At 42.0% G+C, this 9,209-nt stretch overlaps 1 protein-coding gene across 5 annotated transcripts in view; it reads right to left on the reverse strand.

The window, feature by feature from the left end:
* The window catches only part of IPMK (inositol polyphosphate multikinase), a 34,510-nt gene that overhangs the window by 15,904 nt on the left and 9,397 nt on the right, over positions 1-9,209 (reverse strand). For 2 of the 5 annotated variants that reach the window (XM_085862089.1, XM_085862091.1), the window contains exon 3: positions 4,820-4,909. The exons of the other annotated variants lie outside the window; for them this stretch is intronic. The gene's annotated coding sequence lies outside the window, so the exon portion shown is untranslated. The remainder of the gene's footprint in view (positions 1-4,819; positions 4,910-9,209) is intronic. 5 annotated transcript variants of the gene reach the window in all.

Below are 9,209 nucleotides of genomic sequence, written 5' to 3' on the forward strand. Positions count from 1 at the left end.
GCTTCCAACAGAAGCTGAAAATACTTGGAAAAAGTACATGAAAGAAAGCTGGGGTATGCCTCTGCACAGCAAAAGAGATGGAGGGAGACATCATATCTGGCTTTGGTGCTCCTGAATACCGAAAGGGAGGACATATCTGGGGCTTGTGAATGCATATATCGTAAGTTAAAAATGAACTTTTAAAATGACTTTACTATGAACGAGAAGGGCACTCGGTAGAGTGCATACCTCCAGTACGTAATGCCTGATCCACGAAACATATCAGGCCCCAATACATTTTTCAAATATCGTGCTATACAGTACGATATCGTTTTTTGGCCCCATCTCTCAATGGTGAGGAATCACTTAAAAAAATTATCGTAGTCGGATCTGAATCCGGATCTTCACAAAAATTCAATCAATTCGTCCTTGTCACACACCGAACCCGTCCACAAAATTTCATCCGGATCCGTCCGCAACTTTTTGAGATATCCTGCACACAAACAAACAGACAAAGACAGAAAGAGGTGAAAACATAACCTCCTTAACCTTCAGTGGCGGAGATTAAAATGTTGGGAGGAGGGGCGAGAGGGGTGGGAGCTGTGAAGGGTGTTATAGTTATGTACATATATAGTTACGGATTTTAGAATCTGGTCTGATGAATGCATCCACACATCCAGGTCCTCAGACAGTTATTTCCTTAAATGCATGTTCAGATTAGCCGCCTCCCCATGTCTAATGGGATCTTAAATGTGATGCGTTGGGAAGGGTAAAGGATAGATCCCCTCTCTTATGGGAAGCTTTTTTTCTTTACGACAGACACGTTCACACACATTTCTTTCACGAGCTCTGAAGCCCGCCCTCATTTTTCCTCAGCAGCATTTTTTCACGAGTTCCGACACCGCCTTTTTTGAGAGCGCACGGGTCGTCATGGTAACCGTGCCCCGGTGGGGCGGGGTGTGCTTGGAGAGGACGGCACCCCGTGGAGACCCAGGGAGATAAAAACGAGCGAGAGAAAGCATGAGAGGCGTTCTGTGAGGAGAGTCGTTCTGAGATTGAAAAAAAAAAAAAAAAAAAAAAAAAAAAACGAGCGAAAGAGGGACGTTCTCTGAGGAGAAAAAGTCTAAAGAGGAAAAAGCAAAGGGAGAGAGAAGTGACCAAGAAGCGGGTGTCTGACCAGCGAACAGACAATTCGCCCTTCCAGTGCTTCGGAAAGCGAGCGTGTGGTGCGCGTGTGAACAGTGCCACCAACAAGTGAGGCTCGGGTCGATCACCAACAAAACCAGGGTCTAAACCCGCGACGGATGATCTCGGTGCCCTCCAGATGTTGACTGGCATTCAAGGCTGCCCCGCGGGAGGGTGCACGGCAAAGCTGGGTGCTGCTGATGGACGTGACACGCACGCACGCACTTTCATGACGTTTTCGCTTCACGGACGACTTTCTGGTGAGCGAGACGATTCTCCCCCTCCCCTCCCCCGAATGATCTGTTGGGTACCCTTGTCTGTGTTTAGCTGTAAGTCAACCCCCGATAAGCATCTGCTCTTTGTCTCTTTCCTGGCATTTTGATCGATTTCGCTTTGAAATTAATTCTTTATTTACCTCAGCAAATAAAAGGTTCTTTTTATTTATTGATTTTATCATGAATAAATTATTTGTCGATTTCCAACCTGTCAGTGTTTGTCCTTTCCTTCCATTGGTCTAGCATTGTCCGACGGAGATAGACTGGGAGGTAATTACCACAGATTTGACCAAAAAAATCGTCAGCACGCACCAGCGGTTAAAACGCTCGGCCACCCTAATTAAAATCTAATCAGATAACATTGGTGCTTTGCCGAGGGCACGCTCCCGCTCAAGTAACCACGTGGCCTCGAGTTAAACAGAATAATTAGACAGTGGACACTGGAACTCATGGTTGACTGGGTGGCGTTCGTGGTTTTAAAACAATCCACCGTACCACAACGTTAATTGTGAGCGGTGGCCCCAGGTCTGGCTCGACCGAGGACTAATCCCCCTGAGTGACAAGCTGGTGTCTCGGTATCCGTCACAATAATATATATATATATATATATATATATATATATATATATATATAATTTGTTTGGTTCCAGGACAGCAAGATAAATTATACAAGATTTTTGTGCTGAAAGGAGAAGACTGCGAGTGCGAGAGAGAGAGCGAGAGCGAGAGAGAGAGAGCGAGAGAGCGAGAGAGAGCGAGAGAGCGAGAGAGCGAGAGAGCGAGAGAGCGAGAGAGCGAGAGAGCGAGAGAGCGAGAGAGCGAGAGAGCGAGAGAGCGAGAGAGCGAGAGAGCGAGAGAGCGAGAGCGTGAGTGAGAGAGTGTGTGAGAGACCACTCACATATACAAACAAGAAATGGTAGGAATTAAACACCTCACATCCACGGATTTTTCTTGTACTTCTATATATTTCTACGAGTCCAATTTGCATCGAGGAACACAACAATTACGGTAAGTCATTTTGAAATTGCCACTCTTTTGTCCAAATGCTGAAAATTGTGTAGAAAGGTCGATATATATATAATTAGAAATTTTGCGCTGCCATCAGCAGGTTAAAAGTACGCATGCTAGCAGAAGTGATTCACCGAAAACACTCACATCGCATGCGGGAAAGGCCTCGTTATCATTCATACATCATTTCGAAAGTCACGTATTTCAAGGGAAGGTTTAATCAATTGAGAGTTCACAAGGCTATGTTTACTGCCGTGGGAAGCAAAGTGAATCGGATGTTAGCCCTTTGTCAGAGTGATAAAGGCCGAGAAGAATGCCAATACTCACATGTCAGCTTCACTTTGCTTCCCAGGCAGTCGGCTGACCTTCGTTGACTTTCCCTTGATAAAACGTATCGTTCAAAACATGACAACCTTGATTGGCATGTGATGGAATAAGATGCACTTCACTTTACTTTGAGGGGAAAGTCTTGGTAAATCTTAAAACAACACGCGAGTTCACTTAACTCATCGAGATGCTGTTTGATCTGATTTGTGGACTAAGAATTGGCCATTGAATGCGTATGCCCATCCTCCCCCATTTGTATGCCCTGGCGGTTGGCAGATCCGGTGCCCTTTGCCGTTTCGCTCTTCCATGCGCCGCGACCCTTGAATAAAAACAAACAACTACATTGAAACAGGCAAATGACATGACAATCATAGATTGCCAAAGGCAAGGCGTGCCTGCGTTATCAAGTTGGGCTTGCTGCATAATGGTGCATCTTCTATCAGTACAAAACAATGACTTTCGGGGATGGGGATGAGGGAGGGGGTTTGGGGAAGAAGCAAAGTTATTTGTACTTAAAATGGAGGAAAAGCAGTCCAACTTTCCAACAAATGCAACATCAAAAAAGTGCCAAGTTCAAATAAACATCCAATTTAGCACAGATTACAATAGGTCTTTTAATGAACCTCACTACTGCAGACGAGGATGCCCTTTCATGAGACTCACCACTGTATAAATAAATAAATAAACTAGAAGGGCACGCGGTAGAGCACACGTCTCCACCCCACAATTCCTGGTCCATGAGAACATATCAGACAATACATTTTTGAGACATCGTGCTATACATCGTTTTTGGCCCAATCTCTCAATGGTGAAGAATCACTTAAAAAATTAAATAACTCTCGTATCCAGATGTAGATTCGGATTTTCACCAAAATCAAATCAATTCATCGTGGTCACACACCCAACATGTCCACAAAGTTTCATCCGAATCAGTCGACAACTTTTTGAGATATCCTGTACACAAACAGATAGACGGACAGACAGACAGACGGACAGGGGTGAAAACATAACCTCCTTCCATCTTCGGTGGCGGAAGTAATAATAAAAGGATGGATGGACCTTTTTTTTGGCTCCCATTTTTGTACAACATTGCATAGTTTGGAGGGAGGGCAGGAAGGTGAAACCTCTGATCAACTTGGCCAATGTTTGAAAATAATTAAAAATACACGAGGGTCATTACTCTGCTTTCAAATTAAATAAAAGAAGGTCGAAGTAATCACAAAATTACATGACCATTTCGTTATTTATTGATCTTTCTGGTAAATAGCAGGTTCTCATCCCACTTCCTTTCAGAAATCAAAACAAAGCACGTAATACAAAGGACTTGGCTGCAGCAGAGAGCTTCAGGCTAAGAGGATGTGTTGAACCCCATGCTTTATGAACAGCGCGCGCGCATGCACACGTGCACACACTTGGCTGATATCGGCAACAACCCAAAAACGATTAGTAGCTTTAACCAAAAACACAACATTCCATTTATATAGACATTTGCACAAACATTCTTTATAATAAATGGATGTATAAAAACAAAAACATTTGGCTCGGCAACTCAAAAAACACGTTTATACAGCAAATGGCTTGGAAATCGGGTGTTATTGCACGGAGCACTCAGTCAGGGTGACTGAGCAGGCAAAAGTGTCCACAGTGAGTGAACAATTCGCTCAGAAGGACATAGTGCGGTACTGCTTTCCACCAAGGCGTTCGGCAAGTGGCTTAAGCACTCCAATTAAATGGTTGATAAGTAATGGTTGGCCAGACTGTCGCTGCATATCATATAGGATCCCTTTAACTTTATAGCCGGTCTTCACTGCGCACGCAACAGTTAATGAAATAAAATGCATTCATTCAAATAATGACTTTATCCACAAAAGAGTTGCAGCTTAATGTGGAACAACCCTGGAGACATCGCAAAGTTCAATCACCCGTGAAATAAACATTGCAGATAACCCACCATCTTGCCCGCTCGTCTGTGCACATGAAACGTGGTACATCGGTTCGGGGTCCATGCAAACGTTATACCTTTATTTTAAAACATCCGTTTCTTACCAGATTTGCTTCGATTCCCTGCAGAGCACCTCGCGAAACCTCAGAAAATATAGACACTGATCTGGCAGACGCGATGGATAGGCAGTCCATCTGGGGGCCAGGGCGCGAGGTCTTGCAGTGAATGCATTAAATCGTATAGCTCAATAAAGCTCGTTAATTTTGGTACGTTCCTATATTTTTTGTTCACTCAATGTAATTCTCCAAACAGAAGAAAAAGATAAGTTTAATGATTTGGAAATTTCACATTTTCTTGTGTATGTATTAAGGAGGGAACATAGCCTTTCTTGCAGTAAATCAGTATATCGGTTTTGTTATAAGACTCGTTATTTCTTTAAATTATCAGATTTCACAACAGATTTCGACACTTATTTAGTCTGGACGAAATGCGATCCTCAAATCATAAATAATATTTTGATGATATATTTTAATTAGTCCGTGAGAGTAGATTGTGGAAAATCGAATCATATAATGCATTAAATCGCTCCAAGCTCCTAATTTGAAAACTATAGTACTTACAAAAGCGAAGCACACAGCGATTCATAGCTACGATGAACAGGCCATTCAATAAGATGAGTGAGGAAAGTGGAAAAAAAAAAACGATTGTGATGAAATTGTTGAGGCCTGTTCCAAATCAAGGCATGGTTGAGCAGGCCAAAAAAAAAAACATGGCGGCTTCAGACCCCAGCGAGGTTACCCAGGAAACGGCCAAAGAACCCAGACAGTGAGGTGGCTGAGAATCGCATGATTAAGGATATAATTAAATGAGGCTGTTAATTATCATTAAAAGGGGTGTTTTAATTAACCCAAACACCCAATTTTCACTCTTGCACTTCCTTGGAGTTTTCTTTGTCAGCATGCAAAGTTTCAGGCTGATAGGTTTTATGGTTTTGGAGTTACGGAGGAGACACACATCATATATTTTATGACACGTATTTTTGCGGTACATACTCACATAAATAATATTACATTCTTTATCGACATACTTGCATAATAATTGCACATACTTTATGGAGCAATTCAGTTGTTGAAAAGATAACGCATAATACTGGCTACCACCAGGTACCGTTTGTGGTCTACATGAGCACATTATATGTGGACAAACAGACAGACAAACAAACAAGGTGTCAGGCGATAGCCTGACACGTATGATGAAAATCATGCAAAGGACATCACTGGCACCTTGACCTTTCACAAATATATTAAAAAAAAGCACATCGACAGCCTCACTTTTGTTCTTTGGAATCCTCGGGTAAAATTTGATAAAGATAGCTGAAAGCATTCTCGAGTTATCGCACTCACAGATAAAACATACAAACGAGACAGACCGACATATGTGTAAATTTTCAATTTTCACCATAACAAACAAAAAGACAGACAGAACAACGCACAAGACCAACCAATATACTTTTAAAAATCTTCGATTTTTGCAAGTAACAAGAAAGATGTCGTGCACAGCACAATATTTGCGATATCCAATATCCATAGAACAAATTTGACTTCAAAAATAATTGGTGGTCGATTTCAATGATCAAACATGTAAATCCTCTTCAAATTGCAAGTCAATCAGATGGACATTGACAATTTTAGAAATCTGGCCTATGTTGACCTCAAAAATAATTGGTGGTCGAATTCAGTGACCTGATAAGCAAATCCTGTTCAAATTTCTAGTCAATCGGATGAAAATTGAGGATTTCAGAAATCTTATGACGCTGTTAACCTTTGAGCTTATATCGACCTTTTGACCTATATAGTTAAAAAGCAACGACAGCCTCACTTTTGTCCGATGGAATCCTCTGGTAAAGTTTGACGAAGATAACCGAAAGCGTTCACAGACAAACATCCAAACAAACGAGACGGACTGGCATATGATGAAAATTGAAAATATAATCATAACAAGTCAAGGATGAGACAATGTGATAATTTTTGACCAAGTTATAAAAATGATCAACATGATGTGGTACAAGTGACAGGTTATTAGCTGCAAAATGTCGAAAACCCGGTTTCGTTCAACAACTTTCAAAATTTGACCGTTGCATAACGTTTAAAGGTCACAAAACAATGTTGTGGACATTAAAATAAGGAAACAGGATACACGATATAGCTTATTGGAGTTAGTTTGTCGAAGAAGGTCGAAAACCTGGTTCGATTCCCACAACTTTAAAAATTTGACCTTTGTGAACTTTAAAGGTCAAAGGTCAAGGATCACGACCTTTGGTGCAAAACTTCTTCTGGAACATTCCAGGAACAATATAACGTCATATAGTCTACATGGCATTTTGCACTCCTCGGATTAACCAGACTTTGATGAAATCAGCGTAAAAACAAACTTGAAGGGGGCGCCACGGGCAAGGTGTTCGAGATAGAGGAAAATGGTTTCAAGACTTTAGGTGGGGAATGACCTCAAAATTATGCATTAAAAAATATTGTCATCCTAGCTCTCAAAGTTTGGGCGGTTGTATGATGTTTATGTCAAAATTCGCAATTTTCTAAGTTCGTGAACTTGTGACCTTGACCTTGGGACGAAAATGAAAAATCGAGCTCCATGGGGCGATGCATGTGCCATTGGGTTAACCAAATACCGAACCCCCTGCCAGATTCAACAAACCCCCTCGGAGAAGATGGATTTTTATGTCAAAATTCGCAATTTTCTAAGTTCGTGACCTTGTGACGAAAATGAAAAATCGAGCTCCGTGGGGCTATGCATGTGCCATTGGGTTAACCAAATACCGAACCCCCTGGCAGATTCGACAAACCCCCTCAGAGAAGATGGATTTTTATGTCAAAATTCACAATTTTCTAAGTTCGTGACCTTGACCTTGGGCCGAAAATGAAAAAAAAAAAAATAAAAAAAAAATAAAAATAAAAAAAATCGAGCTCCGTGGGGCTATGCAGGTGCCATTGGGCTAACCATATACCGAAACCCCTGTCAGATTCGACAAACCCCCGAGGAGAAGATGCAAATTGAAATCGGCTACCCCCTAAAAACACATGTTTTTTGGGCGTGGCTCTGCCCATAATGGGCGCACCACGCCCATTCTCAGGAAAACGCAACTAGATCATGATATAAACCTCCCACCAAAATTTTATCAGGATCGGATCAAAACCCACGGAGCTATGCTCGAGACAGACAGACAGACAGACAGACAGACAGACAGACAGACAGACAGACAGACACACCAATAACGAATATAGTGGTCACTTATTTTTTTCGTGAACCAACAAAAGACAGACAGAGAGACAGGTGAAAACGTAACCTCCATCCACTTTCAGTGGCGGATGTAATGACTAACTGGAAGTGATCGACCAACAATGGAATTTAGAGTGCCGGGCAAGTATAATGTAGCGACGTCAACTGGAAGTCTCCACAATGATTCTTTGCTGTGTTATCTCAAAAGATGCCTCAGGAAATAGGACTTTGCTGTGACCTCGACCTTTAGACCTCAAAAACAAAAGACTTCTCGCTTTTCATTAAGCCCCAATTTGTTTCATTTGTTATGTTTCGTGAAAAATCGATGTAGAATTGCGACCTGGAGGCGACAAACAGACGAACAAACATCCTCAGGAAACGAATATATTTACGAATCTTCAATTTTGAGACGAATGATCAAACACAACTGCAATACTCAACATATACTCACTTGAGCAACGATTAGAACGTCTCCAACTCGTGTCTCGTTAACAATGGCAGACCCATTCTTGGGTTGAGGTAACACGAGGAAGTTACTCTCATTCAGACACGTCATTCAGTTACTGTCATTCAGACACGTCATTCAGCATTCTCTGACAGCGATATCTTCACATCATGAAGCGAAACCAATGAGACAGCATTTTTTCCATTCAAAAATCACGGTGTGGCTTTGCTGTCCAAACAAAGACAAAACCTCGCCATGAGTTTGCAAAGTGCAGACACACCTTGTTTTATCGTCAGGGGAGAAACTTTTTATCAACCCGAGGTTGACAAAGGTATGCTACCCGCCATGCGAAACAAAGCAAAGCTCGGGGTTTGGGGCCAGTCAGAACAAGCGGAAACATCTGAAATTTCAACTTTTCTGTTTCGCACGGTAGTGAGCAAGCACATATTTGTCGGTTTTCAGTTGATAAAACCTATCATTCAAATTATCCGCCGAAGCAGACCGACAATTGACTCTACAAGTTTACCACAATCTTAGAATTACGATTGGCAGGATGTACTTGGCGTCTGAGCTGTCTTACTGAGGTTCGAATCTCAACAGCTATAATTCATCATCCGAGTGTTTCGCTGGCAGGGTGATTCATCAATGTGTGTGCACTGTCCCTTCGATGCGTGTTAAAATGGGTATCCCGTCTGCTTGCGTTAGTTGGTCGATGTTCAAGATCTCATGGTGTACTTCGCAAAGAGTCGGCGCGCTAT

This window comes from Eptatretus burgeri, chromosome 17, assembly GCF_056783735.1.
Source record: "Eptatretus burgeri isolate ZD-2024b chromosome 17, Ebu_testis_v1, whole genome shotgun sequence".
Taxonomy (NCBI): domain Eukaryota; kingdom Metazoa; phylum Chordata; class Myxini; order Myxiniformes; family Myxinidae; genus Eptatretus; species Eptatretus burgeri.